The sequence below is a fragment of the Culex pipiens genome, chromosome 2 (assembly GCF_016801865.2).
Source record: "Culex pipiens pallens isolate TS chromosome 2, TS_CPP_V2, whole genome shotgun sequence".
Taxonomy (NCBI): domain Eukaryota; kingdom Metazoa; phylum Arthropoda; class Insecta; order Diptera; family Culicidae; genus Culex; species Culex pipiens.
This window is the reverse complement of record NC_068938.1, coordinates 117,687,311-117,707,427: the sequence shown is the minus strand read 5'-3', so window position 1 is coordinate 117,707,427 and position 20,117 is coordinate 117,687,311. Positions and strand designations below refer to the sequence as shown.

Below are 20,117 nucleotides of genomic sequence, written 5' to 3'. Positions count from 1 at the left end.
TCCAACTTATTCCCTAACGTAAACGAGTTGCACAAATTGTGTAGTTATGTAAACAATCTCCTTAAATAGGATTGGCGGTAATTGATGTAAAAAATTACGTATGTTTATAAATTAAAATTTCTGGAAATGTTTGGGAGGGATATAGCGTGTTACAAGTTTTTTCATCCTTCCCTAAAGTAAGGGTTTCAGTTTTACTCAACAGTTTTTTTCCGATGGGATGGATGGAAGCTTAGGTGTAAAAAGAGGTTAGTGATTGCCTCAACAATCAAGCCTTCGGACACCTAGTTTCGTGTAGAAATATCGCAATCGAAAACGCCAAAGCAATGTTTTAGAGCGAACAATGTATTTATTTTTTAAGTTCTTTTGTGGAAATTTGACTGCATCAACCTAGGGGTTTGACAGAGTCAAAGTTTTGACAAAGAACTTTGTCCTAAGGGCACTGTCTACGAGTGTCAATCCAAAATTTCGCGAAGCGAAAGTGTAACGATATGTGTAATTGTTTAAACGCTTATATCTTCCACCCCATTCAAGCAATCTGCATGCTTTATCCACCAAACGAAAGGGGAAGTCTTAAATTGCAAATAGACTACATCACAAAGTTGATAAAACTTTGTTCAAGTATTCAAAAGTTAAGATGAAAATAAAAAAAGAATGCAGGAAAAATACCGGCTGCTGATGGGCTGAGAGCAATTAGCAAATTTTGCCTTGTCTCCTGTCATCGTGGAACTGTCGCGCGAGAATGTTGCACCTTGGTTGCCACATTTCGTGCGAACTATATAAGCTAGCACTTAGCCTCAGAAAATTTCAGTGCCTACCGAGGTTTCCTCAAAGACGGTGGTAATTTTATTGCTCACACACACACGCACACATTGAAAGACACAGTTTGTGCACCAACTTGAGAGGAATTCTGTTCTAATGAAGATTGTTAGGACGGTCACCCGAAAACCAGAATGATTTGGGGCAATGGGGTTGGGACCAAATTGGTAGGAAATATGGGGCAATATGGGTTTCAAAATTCATGGTTTTTGAAACTGGTAATAAAAATGGACAATTTGACAGGATTGGCCACACCCGGAGTGGTTGTCCGTTTGGAACTACTTCAAAACCTTCCCTTAGGGCAATGGCCACTCTGGGTGTGGCCAATTCTGTAAAAATTACCATTTTAAAAATGTCATGTCCAGTTTCATAAACCATGATTTTTTATACCCATATTGCCCCAAATCGTATGGTTCGATAAATGTCCCCGGTAGAACCTTCCCCAGGGCCATGGCAACTCCGGATGTGGCCAATATCCTACCAGTTTGGTCCCAACCCCATTGCCCCAAATAGAATAGAACAGAACTCCTCCCAAGTTGTTGCACAACCTGTGTCTTTCAATGTGTGCATGTGTGTGTTCGTTAAAATGTTGACGTAGTTATACTGGTATAACTACTGGTTAAAAATATTGACAAAAAAATCTCATGACTTAAATTTGTACACCTTTGTTTGACAGACGAATAAACAATCATTTTGGGGACAGGAAACTTTGCCGTTCTCGAGCAAACTTTTAAAATGATATCCGGCAATTTTGGGAAAGGTCAGTTTCTCTTGCCAACTTTGGCAGGCCGTTTTTTTTTTAAATTTGGCCACTGTTTGACGGATTCTTGGCTGTATTTTGCAAGAGGAACCGGTACACCGGTGGACTTTTCAGGAGGAAATGGGAATTTGGAAAGAGTCTGTTAACAATGTCCAGCAAGAGGAATCCGTCCAACAGTCCTGCAAAACAATGCTCAGAAAACCGTCCACCGATGGACCAGTTCCTCTTGTCAACTTAACCAGGCAATCCGTCCAACGGTGGACGGATTCCTCCTGCAAAACAATGCCTACAAAGCCGTCCACCGGGGGACCAGTTCTCTTGCCAACTTACAGCTATTCTTGAACGCCCAACTGTTGTAAGCCAACATTACGTGCATGATGAAATTACATGCTATTCCCTCATTGGGGTCGTTACCCTGTTCGCAGCAACATCGCCTGTGTTGATGCTCCGCGATTTTTTTTTCGTTTTACGGTGAAAGTGCGTTGATTAACCTTCCCTTGGTATTAAAAAAAAATCACACATAAGGTACTGGGGTTCTTTTCGACTCCAAACTTTAAAAAATCGTCAAAAATCCAGTTTTTGACCGATTCCGGTTCTTTTGGTCACAAATGAAAGCTTAGAACGTCCCCTTTTCGAAACCGACCCGGAATACCGGATTTGGTCACTGTGGCCACCGGGAATCGGCTACAACCGAAAAAAGGCCTTTTTGAGACCCCAACTTTGACGACCTGTATCTCCGGCAAATTTAAACCAATCAGGATGCTCCGGGTTGCATTCGACAGGTATATACCTGTACTTTGACCACAAATATTAATATCAGGGCCAGGTGACCTACCGGTTCTGGAAATCCGGAACATCCGAAAAGTTCATATTTTACTGTTTTTCACGTATATGTGATACCAATACTCTCTTGATAGTTGAAATTGTTCCATAAAATTACTAAAAACACAATGCACGATTGCCAGAACCACTCTGGAATGTTAGTGGCCACTTCCGGGTAACCTGGAACCGGTTCCCGGGTACCCTATGAACGGCCAATTTGATTTTTTTGTTGAAAACCCATCATGTCGCATATCAAACTTCATGAAATTGAAAGATATGTCCATCTTTGGTAATGCCGTTAATCGCTGAGCCATCCTGGCCAATCTGGAACCGGTTACAGGTGGGCCCTTGGGGACACTCCCGGAATATGAGAGAAACCCTATCATCCGACATATCAAACTTCACGAAATCGAAAGATATGTCAATCTACGGTCATGCCAATGTTCGCTGACCCATTGTGGCCAATTTGGAACCGGCTACCGGTAGCCCCTTTGGGGACACTCCCGGAATATGAGAGAAATCCTATCATCCGACATATCAAACTTCATGAAATTAAAAGATATGTCAATCTACGGTCATGACAATGTTCGCTGACCCTTCCTGGCCAATTTGGAACCGGTTACTGGTGCCCCCTAGGGACCACTTCCGGAATATGAGAGAAATCCTATCATCCGACATATCAAACTTCATGAAATTGAAAGATATGTCAATCTACGGTCATGACAATGTTCGCTGACCCTTCCTGGCCAATTTGGAACCGGTTACTGGTGCCCCCTAGGGACCACTTCCGGAATATGAGAGAAATCCTATCATCCGACATATCAAACTTCATGAAATTGAAAGATATGTCAATCTATGGTCATGCCTTTGTTCGCTGATCCATTCTGGCAATTTTGAAACTGGTTCCTGGTGGCCCCTTAGGGACATTCCAAGAATATGAGAGAAACCCTATCATTCGACGCATCAAACTTCATGGAATTGAAAGATATGTCAACCAACGGTCAGCGAACATCATCATGTCCGTAGATTGACGTAGTTTTCAATTTCATGAAGTATGATATGTCGGGTGGTAGGGATACATTCATATTCCGGGAATGTCCCTAAGGAGCCACCGGTAACCGGTTCCAGATTGGCCAGGATAAGTTAGCGAACATTGGCATGACCGTAGATTGACATATCTTTCAATTTCATGAAGTTTGATATGTCGGATGATAGGGTTTCTCTCATATTCCGGGAGTGTCCCCAAGGGGCCACCGGCAACCGGTTCCAAATTGGCCACAATGGGTCAGCGAACATTGGCATGCCCGTAGATTGACATATCTTTCAATTTCATGAAGTTTGATATGTCGGATGATAGGGTTTCTCTCATATTCCGGGAGTGTCCCCAAGGGACCACCGGTAACCGGTCCCAAATTGGCCACAATGGGTCAGCGAACATTGGCATGACCGTAGATTGACATATCTTTCAATTTCATGAAGTTTGATATGTCGGATGATAGGGTTTCTCTCATATTCCGGGAGTGTCCCCAAGGGCCCACCTGTAACCGGTTCCAGATTGGCCAGGATGGCTCAACAATTAACGGCATTACCAAAGATGGACATATCTTTCAATTTCATGAAGTTTGATATGCGACATGATGGGTTTTCAACAAAAGAATCAAATTGGCCGTTCATCGGGTACCCGGGAACCGGTTCCAGGTTACCCGGAAGTGGCCACTAACACTCCAGAGTGGTTCTGGCAATCGTGTATTGTGTTTTTAGTAAGTTTTATGGATCAATTTCAACTATCAAGAGAGTATTGGTATCACATATACGTGAAAAACAGTAAAATATGAACTTTTCGGATGTTCCGAATTTCCAGAACCGGTAGGTCACCTGGCCCTGATATTAATATTTGTGGTCAAAGTACAGGTATATACCTGTCGAATGCAACCCGGAGCATCCTGATTGGTTTAAATTTGCCGGAGATACAGGTCGTCAAAGTTGGGGTCTCAAAAAGGCCTTTTTTCGGTTGTAGCCGATTCCCGGTGGCCACAGTGACCAAATCCGGTATTCCGGGTCGGTTTCGAAAAGGGGACGTTCTAAGCTTTCATTTGTGACCAAAAGAACCGGAATCGGTCAAAAACTGGATTATTGACGATTTTTTAAAGTTTGGGGTCGAAAAGGACCCCAATACCTTTAAAGTAGCTTTTGTTATGAACGCTCCCCTAGGGGTCGTCCGAGGTTTATTTGTTTTGTGAAATGTGTATTTATACTATAAATTTAATGTCAGAAAATTTGATGGTTCTAGCATGTATATAACAAAAGTTATGGCAAATTTAATTTTCAAAAAGGCCGAAAAGGACCCCAATACCGTAGGAAGGTTAATCGCGAGTTCTTCCCCGTACGATGGGCTGGAACACCCGCGGCCGTGGCAACTCGAGTGCACCTCGAGGACGTGGCCGGGCCAGTTCCTGCAGCAGCATCGGGAAAACCTCCTCGTCCTGCTCCAAACGGTCAACAAACCTGCTGAAGCTGCCATCCAACTTCGTACCTGCCCGTAGCCCCATACGAACGCGTGGATCGGTGGCACTCGGTAAACCGGATCAACCTGGAACTAGTGGATTGTCCACCAACAAGCCGGGAACTTCCTCGACGACGGTTCTAACCTCAAACGGATTCGCTGTGTTGTCTGATGACAACAATAAAGACGACGACGACGACGTCAATGGTGGCGATGGTGTTACTACTACACCGTCGCAGGCTAAGGGCACCTCCACCGTGGGGGAGCAAGTGGGAAAAAAATCGAACAAAAAAATGCCACCGATTACAGTGCCTGGTCGCCCGGCTGTTGAAATCGAGGAGGCATTAGCGGATGCCGACTGTCAATACCTCATGCGTATTAACAAGTCGTCCGTAAACATCATCACGCGAGATCGTCCGCGTTTCGAAAAAGTACAGAAAACGCTGAAAGATGCAAACATTCTGTACTACACGCATGATTCACCGGAAAACCTTCCGGTCAAGGTAGTGGTGACTGGGTTCTCCATCCTAGTGCCACCCAAGGAGTTCGTGGATGTAATTCTCGCGAAAAAAAATATTTATCCGCGAGAAGCTAAAGTGCTCTCGCATAAGGTAACCGAGGTCGGAGACCAGATTCTCTGGCTGCTGTACTTCGAACGCGGTTCCGTTAAGATCCAGGACCTGCGCAAAGTTAAATCGCTGGAAGGATTCATGGTGAGCTGGAGATACTTCAGCAAGCGGCCTTCCGATGCTGCCCAATGTCACCGATGCCAACGTTTTGGACACGGTTCCCGGAACCGCACTTTGGCACCGAAGTGTGTCAAGTGCAGCGCAGCCCACCTCACGGCTGCATGCACGCTGCCCAAGAAAGCATCCCTGGGAAAGGAACACCAAGCCGAGCAGAACAAGCGGAACGTGAAGTGTGCTAACTGTGACGGTAACCACACTGCCAATTACCGCGGGTGCACCGCTAGGAAGACCTACCTAGAGGCGCTGGAGAAGAGGAAAAATCCAGCACCACATTCCTCAAGGACTTCGACAGGTCAACCCTCGACCGAACCCCGTCAAACGAATCCTCCTGGATTCGGGCGTACTTACGCCAGCGTGGCGGCTACCGCAAACGGTCCAACCCCGGACAGCAACAGTGATGGTGATTTATTCACCCTCACCGAATTCCTCTCCCTAGCGAGGGACATGTATACGCGACTCAACACTTGCCGAAACAAGCTGGAGCAGTTCTTCGCGCTGCAAGAGCTGATGGGGAAGTACCTATGCCCTGCATAGGTGCAAGCTCACACACTGTGGAACAGTCTTCGCCTTCAGTAACGAACTGATTTTTTTCTGTGATTTAAGCTTTCCTATCCTCCTTCTCTTTCCATAGTAATAGTAGCAGTTATTTTAGAAAGTTTTTTCTGCTCTCGCTTAACCGACTGAAACTGAATTTATTTCATCCAATTGAATATATTTGTAGTTGTAAGGATCTCCAAAACTCTGCATTCTGTTATTAGTTAAGCAAATTGTATTCTGATTAGTACAACAAATAAACATTGAATTGAATTGAATTGAATTGAACATGCTATTCCCCTTTACCTTCATAATAAAATTATGCTACAAAAGTATTCAAGAAAAATCGAACCGACTTATGGTAGTTGTACAAACATTATACGAGGCTTTTTGACGTTATACCACTGTGGCGTACACGGTCAGCAGCGAACGGTCAAAACAGGCAACAAATGGGAAATCAAAGTGAGACCAGGAAAAAAATCGCTTTTGTTCGAGCTTGCCTCTATATGCGAGATGTCAAATGTGCAATATGGATTCAAAACTTGCTGTCCAGTTGCTGTGATGTTTACCATGACAGCTGCGAAAGTTTCATTCCATGTTACCGGCTCACACCTGTATTTTTAATTTATTTTTAAGGTGAAACGTGCCATCATTAAATATGGCGAAAAAACATGGTTGAAAAGCTGTCCCGTTCCATCCTAAAAATTATGTTTTTTGTTCCACCTCAGTGGAACAGTGGAAATTTACAACGTTTTCGAAACATTGTAAATTCCTCACATAAGAAGCCTGCAGTATACAACAAATTATAATAAATTTTGCCTCTTTTCCAGCACTTAATTTTGTCATACAAAAATAGTAACAACACCCGCGAAATCCGCGCAATCGTCGTCCGAAACTTGCCAATCGAGATCTTCCGCGAGAAAATTTTCTTTTGAATTTACACGTATCAACACCAGCATCAGTGGCATTAGTATTGGTAATCATCAAGATTCGAATCGTAGGTCACGGTGTGTTTTTTAGAACAAACTAATGATAAAAAATTCGGTATGTCTGGTATTTGGCACCGTGAAAGAAGGGCTCTTTCCAGACATTTTGCGGGGTAAACCGAAATATTTCGTCGGGGGGTCTAGAGCAACTTTTTTTTTGAAGATTGCTTTTCAATTTTTTGGGATATTTGTTCAAAAAAGTCACAGAAAATCGGTGCATTCATGTTGATATCACTCAAATTTCTTTTGAATATGCCTTGGGGACTCTAACCAACTATATTTGACCAATATTTGACCTCCATTAAAAAAAATCGTGCCAAACTTACCAGATTTCTAGCTTTCTTTGAAATTACCCCAAAATCCAAGCTGGAAACCCCTATACGACCGAAAGTAAATCTTTTCTTTGTACAATTTGTCATGAAATTGCAGCAACACATTGCCCGGATACAAATTTGAGCATTAAACAATGCAAAAAATAGATTATTTATTTAATAAACTGTTTATTACCAAATAGGCTCCGAAAATTATTTTTTCAATCCTCTGCTACATCACACTACAGTCGACTCTCTGGCTGTCGATCTTCTCGATATCAATGATTCTCCATCTATCGATGAATTCTTCAGTCCCTTCAATCTGCATACTTCAACTATCTTCATTCCTCGATATTTTCCCTTGATTGAAGGATCTCTTCCTCGACGGTCCCTTGGATTCTGTTTGCTTTAAAAATATCTTCTGGTTGTCAATAATTTCACTTTCTCATGGCTTGCATAGACATTTTTCTTGGCGAAACATTAGTTTGTTTTTGTTTGATGGACGTTGCCATGATTCTCTCCCATAGCTGGGTATCAAGAAAAAAATATTTCCAATCGAGTCTTCATTTTGCATCGTTCTGTAAACTGATGATTCTCTTCCTCGACGGTCCCTTGGATATTGACAACCAGAGAGTCGACTGTATTACATTTTAAAATCAATTACATTGTAGAGAACAGTTTTCTGAACAAGTTCCTTAAAAAAGAATCAATTTTGGTTGAATATAAGCAGAGATATGTCCAATTATCTGAAATAAATAGTGTCTTTCTCCAAAATTTCTTAATTTAATTACCTTTCACATGATGGGCACTGCCTACTAAGATATTTTTTATGACGATAATATTTTATTGAAACACAAAAATTATAACAAGTTTTGACGAAATTCATGAAAATAATTCTATAGCATTCATTACAAAACTCAGTAAACAGTACCCATCATGTGAAAGGTAATTAAATTAAGAAATTTTGAAGAAAGGCACTATTTATTTCAGGAAATTGGGCATATCTCTGCTTATATTGAACCAATACTGATACTTTTTTTATGGAACTTGTTCAGAAAACTGTTTTCTACAATGTGATTGATTCTAAAATGTTATAAAATGTAATGGTGTTATGTGGCAGAGGATTGAAAAAATAATTTTCGGATCCTATTGGGTAATAAACAGCTTATTAAATAAATAATCTATGTTTTGCATTGTTAAATGCTCAAATTTGTATCCGGGCAATGTGTTGCTGTTATTTCATGACAAATTGTACAAAGAAAAAAATTACTTTCGGTAGTATCGGGGTTTCCAGCTAGGATTTTGGGGTAATTTCAAAGAAAGCTAGAAATCTGGTAAATTTGGTTCGATTTTTTTTATTATTGGAGGTCAAATATTGGTCAAATATAGTTGGTTAGAGTCTCCAAGGCTTATTCATAAGAAGTTTGAGTGATATCAACATGAATGCACCGATTTTCTGTGACTTTTTTGAACAAATATCCCATACAATCGAAAAATAATCTTCAAAAAAAAAAGTTGCACTGGACCCCCCGACGAAATACTTCGGTATACCCCGCAAAATGTCTTGAAAGAGCCCTTCTTTCACGGTGCCAAATATCAGACATACCGAATTTTTTATCATTTGTTTGTTCTAAAAAATACACCATGGGTTGTTTTCAAACATTTTGTATACTTGTTTCTAATAACTGTGTATTTATTCCAATGTCTAGGATTATTAGTTCTGCAGAATTTGTTGTAAAGTTTATCTCTTTTTTGTTTCAATTTCATAAGTTCACTGCTATACCAAATGTTGGAATCTTTCCTTTGTATGTACTCAGTAGTTACTAATTCACTTGTGCAATTTTTCAAAATATTCGTTAATATTCGCGATTTGTCTTCGAGTTCCCCAGTTAATGTTCTAAAATTTACGTGTTTTTCCAACAGATCGCAAAAAGATGACGGTGTGTAGTTTTTCCATGATTTTATTTTAATGCGGTCATCCAAAGATTCCAAATTAATTTCTGAAATTTCAATAATCAGTGTTTCGTGGTCTGTAATTTTCCAATCACTCTTAACGATTCGATATTAGAAAACACACAGTCAATCAATGTTCTGCTATTTCGTGAAATTCTTGTGAACGTATTTACTTTTTGAGTTAAACCTAAATATTCTGTAAGACGCTTTAAGTGAACTGAATTCTGCTCATCAAACCAATTAATATTATAATCACCAGTTAATAAATTTAAGTTATTCATATCTATGAAATTGTCCAACCAGTTTTCTAAAATGCAAATAAATCGTTGGTCACTTGAGCTTGGCGAATGATACAACACTCCATAATTACCCGTCTTCATGCCCTTTTCAACTGTAACGCCCAAAAACCAGTTATTATCAGAAAACTCGTTTAAACACACTTTAAGGTGAATAGATTCTTTAAAATTAATAGCAACTCCTCCAGTATGCCTAGAGTGTGACAGACAAAATACCGTAATCTGGGGTGAATCGGGACTACAGTCTGAATAGGGACAGCAGTTTTTAGAGCACTTAAAGCAGTGTTGAGGAACCGGTGAGGAATTCCCCCCTGGGGGGGAATTTGGCCATTCTTGGGGGGGAATGAGGATGCAATAGAAAAGTAAACCCGGGCAGACGGTAATAACAAAATTCATAATATTTCAATAACAAATCCTGTTAAAATAACAAACAGTGTTATTATTTTAACCTGAAGTTCAACTTCAAGAAGAAAAATTAATAACAGTTTCTGATAAAATAACAATATTTGGTATTGAAGTGATATTATATTGAAAATGTTTAATAACACGCCAATAAGAGGAAATGTTATACATTTCAAAAACTCTCCTAATAACAAAATTTGTTATTCGTTCGGTATACTGACTTAGAAATAAAATTACCACAAATCGCACAAATGGAAAAGTTTCTAAGTGTCCATAACACAATCTGTTATTATTTTTTCTTTTGTTAAATATGTTTAGATCTTTGGGATAATTTTGTCTAATTTCGTCGGGGTCAATATTTTGGCCATGAAATGGGGTCCTTAAGCTAAAATTATTCTAAAAAGTTGAAATATTGGAAGTTGATTTTTTAAATTATTTGATATACCCCCTAAGGGACTTTGCTAAAATTGGCTAGAACTATGGGATAATTTTGACCAATTTCGTCGGGGTCATTATTTTGGCCATGAAATGGGGTCCTTAAGCTAAAATTATTCTAAAAAGTTGAAATTTTGAAAGTTGATTTTTTTAATTATTTGATATACCCCCTAAAGGACTTAGTTTAAAATGGTTAGAACTATGGGATAATTTTGACCAATTTCGTCGGGGTCATTATTTTGGCCATGAAATGGGGTCCTTAAGCTAAAATTATTCTAAAAAGTTGAAATTTTGAAAGTTGATTTTTTTAATTATTTCATATACCCCCTAAAGGACTTAGTTTAAAATGGTTAGAACTATGGGATAATTTTTACCAATTTCGTCAGGGTCATTATTTTGGCCATGAAATGGGGTCCTTAAGCTAAAATTATTCTAAAAAGTTGAAATTTTGAAAGTTGATTTTTTTAATTATTTGATATACCCCCTAAGGGACTTTGTTAAAATTGGCTAGAACTATGGGATAATTTTTACCAATTTCATCGGGATCATTATTTTGGTCATGAAATGGGGTCCTTAAGCTAAAATTATTCTAAAAAGTTGAAATTTTGAAAGTTGATTTTTTTAATTATTTGATATACCCCCTAAAGGACTTAGTTTAAAATGGTTAGAACTATGGGATAATTTTTACCAATTTCGTCAGGGTCATTATTTTGGCCATGAAATGGGGTCCTTAAGCTAAAATTATTCTAAAAAGTTGAAATTTTGAAAGTTGATTTTTTTAATTATTTGATATACCCCCTAAAGGACTTAATTTAAAATGGTTAGAACTATGGGATAATTTTGACCAATTTCGTCAGGGTCATTATTTTGGCCATGAAATGGGGTCCTTAAGCTAAAATTATTATAAAAAGTTGAAATTTTGAAAGTTGATTTTTTTAATTATTTGATATACCCCCTAAGGGATTTTACTAAAATTGGCTAGAACTATGGGATAATTTTGACCAATTTCGTCGGGGTCATTATTTTGGCCATGAAATGGGGTCCTTAAGCTAAAATTATTATAAAAAGTTGAAATTTTGAAAGTTGATTTTTTTAATTATTTGATATATCCCCTAAAGGACTTAGTTTAAAATGGTTAGAACTATGGGATAATTTTGACCAATTTCGTCGGGGTCATTATTTTGGCCATGAAATGGGGTCCTTAAGCTAAAATTATTCTAAAAAGTTGAAATTTTGAAAGTTGATTTTTTTAATTATTTGATATACCCCCTAAGGGATTTTACTAAAATTGGCTAGAACTATGAAATAATTTTGACCAATTTCATCGGGGTCATTATTTCACCATGAAATGGGGTTTCAAGCTAAAATTAATCCGATAAATTAACTTTTGAGAGTTCTTTTTTTTTATTTTGTTATATTCGCTAACGGAATTGATTTATTTATTGAGAATTTTTGAAGTGTGAATAACAAAAACTGTTATTATTTTCACAGAGCCAGGAAGTCGGAGCTGACGTTGAAGTTCGAGCTGGAGTGTGACCTCGGAGACTGCATCGGATTCATCTAATTTTCAGCAACTTTTACTTGGAGTCGGAATCTGTGAAGTCGGGTATTTTTGGAGAGCTAAAGTCGTCGTTGACGTCATATCCTGCATCCAGTGTCGGAGTTGTCTTCAAAGTATGGATTCAAAGTCGCTTGGAGGTACCCGACTCTACAGCCCTGACTAGTACAGAGGAGTTATGGCAACTGCAGGTTTATTTGCAAATTATAAATAAACCAAAACAATAACTTTTTTTGTTATGGAGACATACCAGTGCAATAACATTTTTTGTTATTATGCTGCTCCACCTCTCCGCACAAAATAACAAATCTTGTTATTCCTTCATGATTCCTTCTGTGTTATTGGTTTGTTATTGCAATAACAACATAATAACAGTTTAAGTTATTCTTCGAACAAATCTTTGTTATTGATTTTTGTTATTTTAACAACTAATCCGATCATCCCAATAACATATTTCGATCTTCTCACAATATCAAAAACTGACCTTCCCAAGTTATTTCCGTCTGCTCGGGAAGCCTTTAAACAAGTTTGTAAAAATAATCCATGTCTGAAACTTTCTTTGAAACTATTGAATTGGAAAAAATATTTCAACTATAAAAATAAAAGTCCTTTTAAAAAGGAATGTTTTTTAACACATTTTTATGAGTTTTTGCTCTATTTTTAAGAGATTGATAAACTCTCCTAAAATTTAAGAGTTCTATGAAAAACTAAATTGAACTTCAAACAATCTAGAATTTTTTGCATTGAATTTTAGCAGCAGATTTTATATTTTTTGTGAATTTTCTCATCTCTTTTCAAGTATTTTGATTATGGCCAATTTTATTTTACACGAAAGATTATTAGATTAATTTTAAGGAAACATTTGCATTAATTCAATCAGGCCCGAGCAGACGGAAATAACTTGGGAAAGTCAGTTTTTGATATTGTGAGAAGATCGAAATATGTTATTGGGATGATCGGATTAGTTGTTAAAATAACAAAAATCAATAACAAAGATTTGTTCGAAGAATAACTTAAACTGTTATTATGTTGTTATTGCAATAACAAACCAATAACACAGAAGGAATCATGAAGGAATAACAAGATTTGTTATTTTGTGCGGAGAGGTGGAGCAGCAAAATAACAAAAAATGTTATTGAACTGGTATGTCTGCATAACAAAAAAAGTTATTGTTTTGGTTTATTTGTAATTTGCAAATAAACCTGCAGTTGCCATAACTCCTCTGTACTAGTCAGGGCTGCAGAGTCGGGTACCTCCAAGCGACTTTGAATCCATACTTTGAAGACAACTCCGACTCTGGATGCAGGATATGACGTCAACGACGACTTTAGCTCTCCAAAAATACCCGACTTCACAAATTCCGACTCCAAGTAAAAGTTGCTGAAAATTAGATGAATCCGATGCAGTCTCCGAGGTCACACTCCAGCTCGAACTTCAACGTCAGCTCCGACTTCCTGGCTCTGTGAAAATAATAACAGTTTTTGTTATTCACACTTCAAAAATTCTCAATAAATAAATCAATTCCCATTTCATGGTGAAATAATGACCCCGATGAAATTGGTCAAAATTATTTCATAGTTCTAGCCAATTTTAGTAAAATCCCTTAGGAGGTATATCAAATAATTAAAAAAATCAACTTTCAAAATTTCAACTTTTTAGAACAATTTTAGCTTAAGGACCCCATTTCATGGCCAAAATAATGACCCTGACGAAATTGGTCAAAATTATCCCATAGTTCTAACCATTCTAAACTAAGTCCTTTAGGGGGTATATCAAATAATTAAAAAAATCAAATTTCAAAATTTCAACTTTTTAGAATAATTTTAGCTTAAGGACCCCATTTCATGACCAAAATAATGATCCCGACGAAATTGGTAAAAATTATCCCATAGTTCTAGCCAATTTTAACAAAGTCCCTTAGGGGGTATATCAAATGATTAAAAAAATCAACTTTCAAAATTTCAACTTTTTAGAATAGTTTTAGCTTAAGGACCCCATTTCATGGCCAAAATAATGACCCCGACGAAATTGGTCAAAATTATCCCATAGTTCTAGCCAATTTTAACAAAGTCCCTTAGGGGGTATATCAAATAATTAAAAAAATCAACTTTCAAAATTTCAACTTTTTAGAATAATTTTAGCTTAAGGACCCCATTTCATGGCCAAAATAATGACCCTGACGAAATTGGTCAAAATTATCCCATAGTTCTAGCCAATTTTAGCAAAGTCCCTTAGGGGGTATATCAAATAATTTAAAAAATCAACTTCCAAAATTTCAACTTTTTAGAATAGTTTTAGCTTAAGGACCCCATTTCATGGCCAAAATATTGACCCCGACGAAATTAGACAAAATTATCCCAAAGATCTAAACATATTTAACAAAAGAAAAAATAATAACAGATTGTGTTATGGACACTTAGAAACTTTTCCATTTGTGCGATTTATGGTAATTTTATTTCTAAGTCAGTATACCGAACGAATAACAAATTTTGTTATTAGGAGAGTTTTTGGAATGTATAACATTTCCTCTTATTAGCGTGTTATTAAACATTTTTAATATAATATCACTTCAATACCAAATTTTGTTATTTTATCAGAAACTGTTATTATTTTTTCTTCTTGAAGTTGAACTTCATGATAAAATAATAACACTTTTTGTTATTTTAACAGGATTTGTTATTGAAATATTATTAATTTTGTTATTACCGTCTGCCCGGGGGAACAGTTAGTTTATAAAAAAATACAATTTTGAAAATATCGCTTATAAGTTAATTCCAGTTTGCTCAAATCATTTTTTTAACTTTTTAAACGTTTTTTTCACAGCCAAATTATTTAACTATATTTGAAAAAATATCTCAGGAAGAAAGTTCAAACAATTTTGGACTGCGAATGGTAGTTTATTTCACAAACTACATATTTTTATGTTTTGCATGATTTTTGTTTTTTTTTTTTATTGAAACTTCAGTCTTATGATAACCATTAAATTGTAAATTATGAAATTTGTTAAAAATTTATTCAAAATTTAAGGGGGGAATGAAGTTTATGAAAATTAGTCAAGGGGGGAATGGAACGAAAAAGGTTGAGAAACACTGACTTAAAGCTTTTAAATTTGGAAATGGATGTACACATTTTGTTGGCCTGAGTCTGTTCTAACCGAAACCAACCAGAAAAATCAATATTTAGTGCTCCAACATGGTTAAAACTGCTGTCCCGATTCGTCCCATGTGTCCCGATTGACCCCAGTTTACGGTGAACGGCCCGAGCGGTTTAGGCTTTCAGGATTTTTGTGATATTTACTTGCAGAGTCAAAACAGATCAGTAAACTTCACTTATTTGTATAATACACTTTTTAAAGATTACATTTTTGCGGTAACACTCTCAACTTTTACGCGCACGATCACATCACTCAACTTTTTGTTGCTAATTTCATTAAGACTTTCGTCAGGCCAATTCTCTACGTTGAAGTCAGACTTGTCCTCCATACCTCTTCGCCGAGCCATGCCAGACCCCGAACTCCTAAGTCCCGGCGGACTCTTCACAGCGGCTAAGTCCCGACGGACTCTTCACGGCGTGGACTTCTCCGGGTGGACTTCTCCAATAAACAGTTAAGTCCCGGGTGAACTTCTCAAACTACTAAGTCCCGGCGGACTGCGGCCTCCACCGCTAAGTCCGGCTGGACTGGGGCCTCTGCTTCTGGTGGCTGCTGGCGGGTCTGGCTGGTCTGGGGCGTCTTCTGGAACTGGAACTGGACTGGAACAAGAACTGGAACTAACTGGAACTAACTGACTGGAACTAACTGCCCTCCTCAAGAATTTTGGGGTTTTTATTGTCAGTCCCCGAAAACTCTACTAAATTTTGTTCTACTAAAAGTGGTCCGTTTCGATGAGAAGCATCGATGAACCTCATGAATTAAATTATGCAGACCTCTGCAATTCTTCATGACTTTCCGTATGATGTAGTGAGTACACCTCAAAATCGGAAGTCATGAGTTCGAACCATTGTCGTGAAACTTTAAATTATGTTATTGAAATATCAAAATTATGTTCCTAAAACATTCTCAAAAATGTTGGTCAATAACACAGCGTAACAAAATATTTTTTTTATTTTTTGGCAGCACGAAAAAAAATGCTCCTCTAGGGATCGGCTTCCCGAACAAAATGCAACCTGGCGCATATTTTTATTGTTATCCTAACTCGAGATATTCAATGCAGAAGTTTTGCATATGAATCACCCCCCGTCGGAAAATATTTTTTATTTTGTTTTCTCTGTAACTTCTGATCAATTAGGTCTTTTTGGACGCTTCCGGTGTCATTCGACGGTAAATTGTTAGAAAAACTCAAGATTTGGTCCCATTGGCCGGTTCCCGTAACCGGTTCCGGAGGAAATCCGGAATATTGGCCAAAACTGTGCGAAAACTTCAAAATTTTGAAGTTTTTTACTCTTAATGCGAAGTGAACGCACTATAGCATGAAACAATCCATACAAACTACAAAAATGTTGGTCCCAGCATGTTTGAAGGTGTTTAATTGAAAAGGTGGCCATTGAGAACCGGTTCCGGTCAATCCGGATCCGGAAACTCCGGAAAAAATTAAGCAATATTTTCACAATTCCAATGTGTCAGACAGATATAAATAAAAGTGTTGTTGAAGCATTCTTTGCTACTTCATATTCATATTACCACAAAAACATGGCCAAGTGGCCAACGGGAACCTGCTCTGAATGTTCCGGATCAGGGAACCTGTGGAAATTATATTTTTTTAAATTAATTTTATGAAGCAGTTTTTATTAAGACATTTTCAATGTATCTGGAAAAATCTGAATTGATTCAAAATCAAAATCAGAAATGTGGCCAAGTGGCCAACGGTAACCTGTTCTGAATGTTCCGGATCATGGAACCAGTAGACACTTGACATTTTTTTTAATTTTAAAGGCAGTTTTTTATTAAGAAATTTTCAAGGTTTCTGGAAAAAATATGAATTAATCCGAAATCAGAATCAGAAATGTGGCCAAGTGGCCAACGGGAACCCGTTCTGAATGTTCCGGATCAGGGAACCAGTGGTCACTTGAAATGTGTATTAATTTAAAATAACATAATTTAATTAGGAAATTTTCTAGTTTTCTAGAAAAATCAGAATTAATTAAAATCAGAATCAGAAATATGGCCAGGTAACCAACAGGAACCCGTTTTAAATGTTCTGGATTAGGGAACCAGTGAACATTTGAAGTTTTTATCAAGTTTTCAAAAAACATATTTAGATTAATGAAATTTAAAAATTCCTGTAAAAATTAAGAACATATTCGATATCAGAATTAGAAATATTGCCAAGTGGCCTACGGGAACTCGTTCTGAATGTTTCGGATCATGTTACCGGAGGAAACTAGATTTTTTAATTAATTTTAAAAATGCATATTTTAATTAATGAAATTTTTAAATCCCTGGAAAAATCTGAATGTATTTAAAATAAGAAATAAAAATTTTGCCAAGTGGCCGACTGTTCCGGATCAGGGAGCCAGTGGTCACTTGGCATTTTTTAATTAAGAAATTTTCTAGATTTCTAGAAAAATCTGAATTTTTTGAAATCAGAATTAAAAATGTTGCCAAGTGGCCAACGAGAACCTGTTCTGACTGGTCACAATTTTTATTAATTTAAAAAATATATATTTATTTTACTGATTTTTTTTAAAGTTTTGAAAAATATCACAGTTTATTTAAAATCAGATTTAGAAATATTGCCAAGTGTCCAACGGCAACCCATTCTGAATGTTCCGGTTCAGGGAACCAGTGGTTACTTGAAATGTTTATTAATTAAAAAAAGCATATTTTAATAAGGAAATTTTCTAGTTTTCTAGAAAAATCTGAATTTATTCAAAATCAGAATCAGAAATGCGGCCAGGTGACCAACAGGAACCCGCTTTGAATAATCCGGATTAGGGAACCAGTGAACATTTGAAATTTTTATCAAGTTTTCAAAAACATATTTTGATTGATGAAATTTTAAAATTCCTGTAAAAATTAGAATATATTTAAAATTAGAAATCAAAATGTTGCCAAGTGGCCAACTGTTCCGGATCAGGGAACCAGTGTTCTTTTGACTTTTTTTTGTTTATTTTATAAAACATATTTCAATTATGAAATTTTCTAGATTTTTTGGAAAATCTAAATTTATTTGAAATCCGAATTGAAAATGTTGTCAAGTGGCCAACGAGAACCTGTACTGACTAGTCACAATTTTTATTATTTAAAAAAATATATTTATTTTACTGATTTTTTTAAATTTTTTGGAAAAAAATCACAATTTATTTGAAAACAGAATTAGAAATGTTTCCAAGTGGCCAATGGAAACCCATTTTGAATGTTCCGGGTCAGGGAACCAGTAGTCATTTGAAATGTTTATTGATTAAAAAAAAGCATATTTTAATTAGGAAATTTTCTAGTTTTCTAGAAAAAGCAGAATTAATTCAAAATTAGAATCAGAAATGTGGCCAGGTGACCAACAAAAACCCGTATTAAATGTTCTGGATTAGGGAACCAGTCCCAGAACATTTGATTTTTTTTTATTAATTTTAATAAAGCATATTTTATTTTTTTTAAATTGCTGGAAAATCTGAACTTATTTAAAATTAGAAATATAGATGTTGTCATGTGGCCAACGAGAACCTGTTCTGACTGGTCACTATTTTTATTAATTTAAAAAAAATTACTGATTTTTTTATATATATATTTTTTTAAATAAGAATTTATTTAAAATCAGAATCAGAAATGTGGCCAGGTGACCAACAGGAACCCGTTTTAAATCTTCTGGATTAGGGAACCAGTGAACATCTGAAATTACTATCAAGTTTTCAAAAAACATATATTGATTAATGAAATTTTAAAATTCCTGTTAAAATTCAGAACATATTTGAAATCAGAATTAAAAATGTTGCCAAGTAGCCAACGAGATCCTGTTCTGACTGGTCACAATTTTTATTAATTTAATATATAGAATTACTTTCAAGTTAAAGAAAGTTATTGTTTTTTTTTTCCATTGATTGCAATGTAAATTTCTCATTAATAGATTTTTTTTCTGAAAATGTTTGTATTTTCTTAATACGAACCGTCGAAAAATTAAGATGAAGATAATGTAGAGATTATTTCTTAAATGTATGGTTGAAAATTACTCAAATAAAATTATTACTACACTTAACTCCGTTCTTAATATGTCCGCCTCTGAATATATAATTTCTTTTGAGTTTTTAGTAATGTTTTTCTAAATTTAAACATTTTGTCGAAAAATAAAAAAATCAGAACATTCAAATTATTCAAAATTTAAATTTCATGAATTCGAAACTTTTTTTTATATTTTAATAGTTTTTCTAAATATTCTTTTTTAAATTCAGATTAATTTTTTTTTGAATTTCCAAAATCGTAATTAAAATAATCCAAAATTTCTAAATTAAGAACATTAAAAATCTTCAAAAAACTTAAAAATCAAAAATTCAAAATTTAGAGAAAAATTAGAATTTAACAAAAATCAAAATAAAAAAAAACAATATTTGAAAACTAAAAAATATAAAATTTAAAACAATTTTGCAAACAAAAAAAAAACAAAAATCTCAAAAATCGCAAAAAAAAATAAATTCTTAAATTCTTAAATTCTTAAATTCTTAAATTCTTAAATTCTTAAATTCTTAAATTCTTAAATTCTTAAATTCTTAAATTCTTAAATTCTTAAATTCTTAAATTCTTAAATTCTTAAATTCTTAAATTCTTAAATTCTTAAATTCTTAAATTCTTAAATTCTTAAATTCTTAAATTCTTAAATTCTTAAATTCTTAAATTCTTAAATTCTTAAATTCTTAAATTCTTAAATTCTTAAATTCTTAAATTCTTAAATTCTTAAATTCTTAAATTCTTAAATTCTTAAATTCTTAAATTCTTAAATTCTTAAATTCTTAAATTCTTAAATTCTTAAATTCTTAAATTCTTAAATTCTTAAATTCTTAAATTCT

The 20,117-nt window shown here is 35.7% G+C and overlaps 1 protein-coding gene across 2 annotated transcripts in view; it reads left to right on the top strand.

Annotated features, from left to right (window-relative positions):
- Window positions 1-20,117, top strand: part of LOC120417925 (protein unc-79 homolog) — a 217,400-nt gene that overhangs the window by 185,292 nt on the left and 11,991 nt on the right. The window lies entirely within an intron of this gene.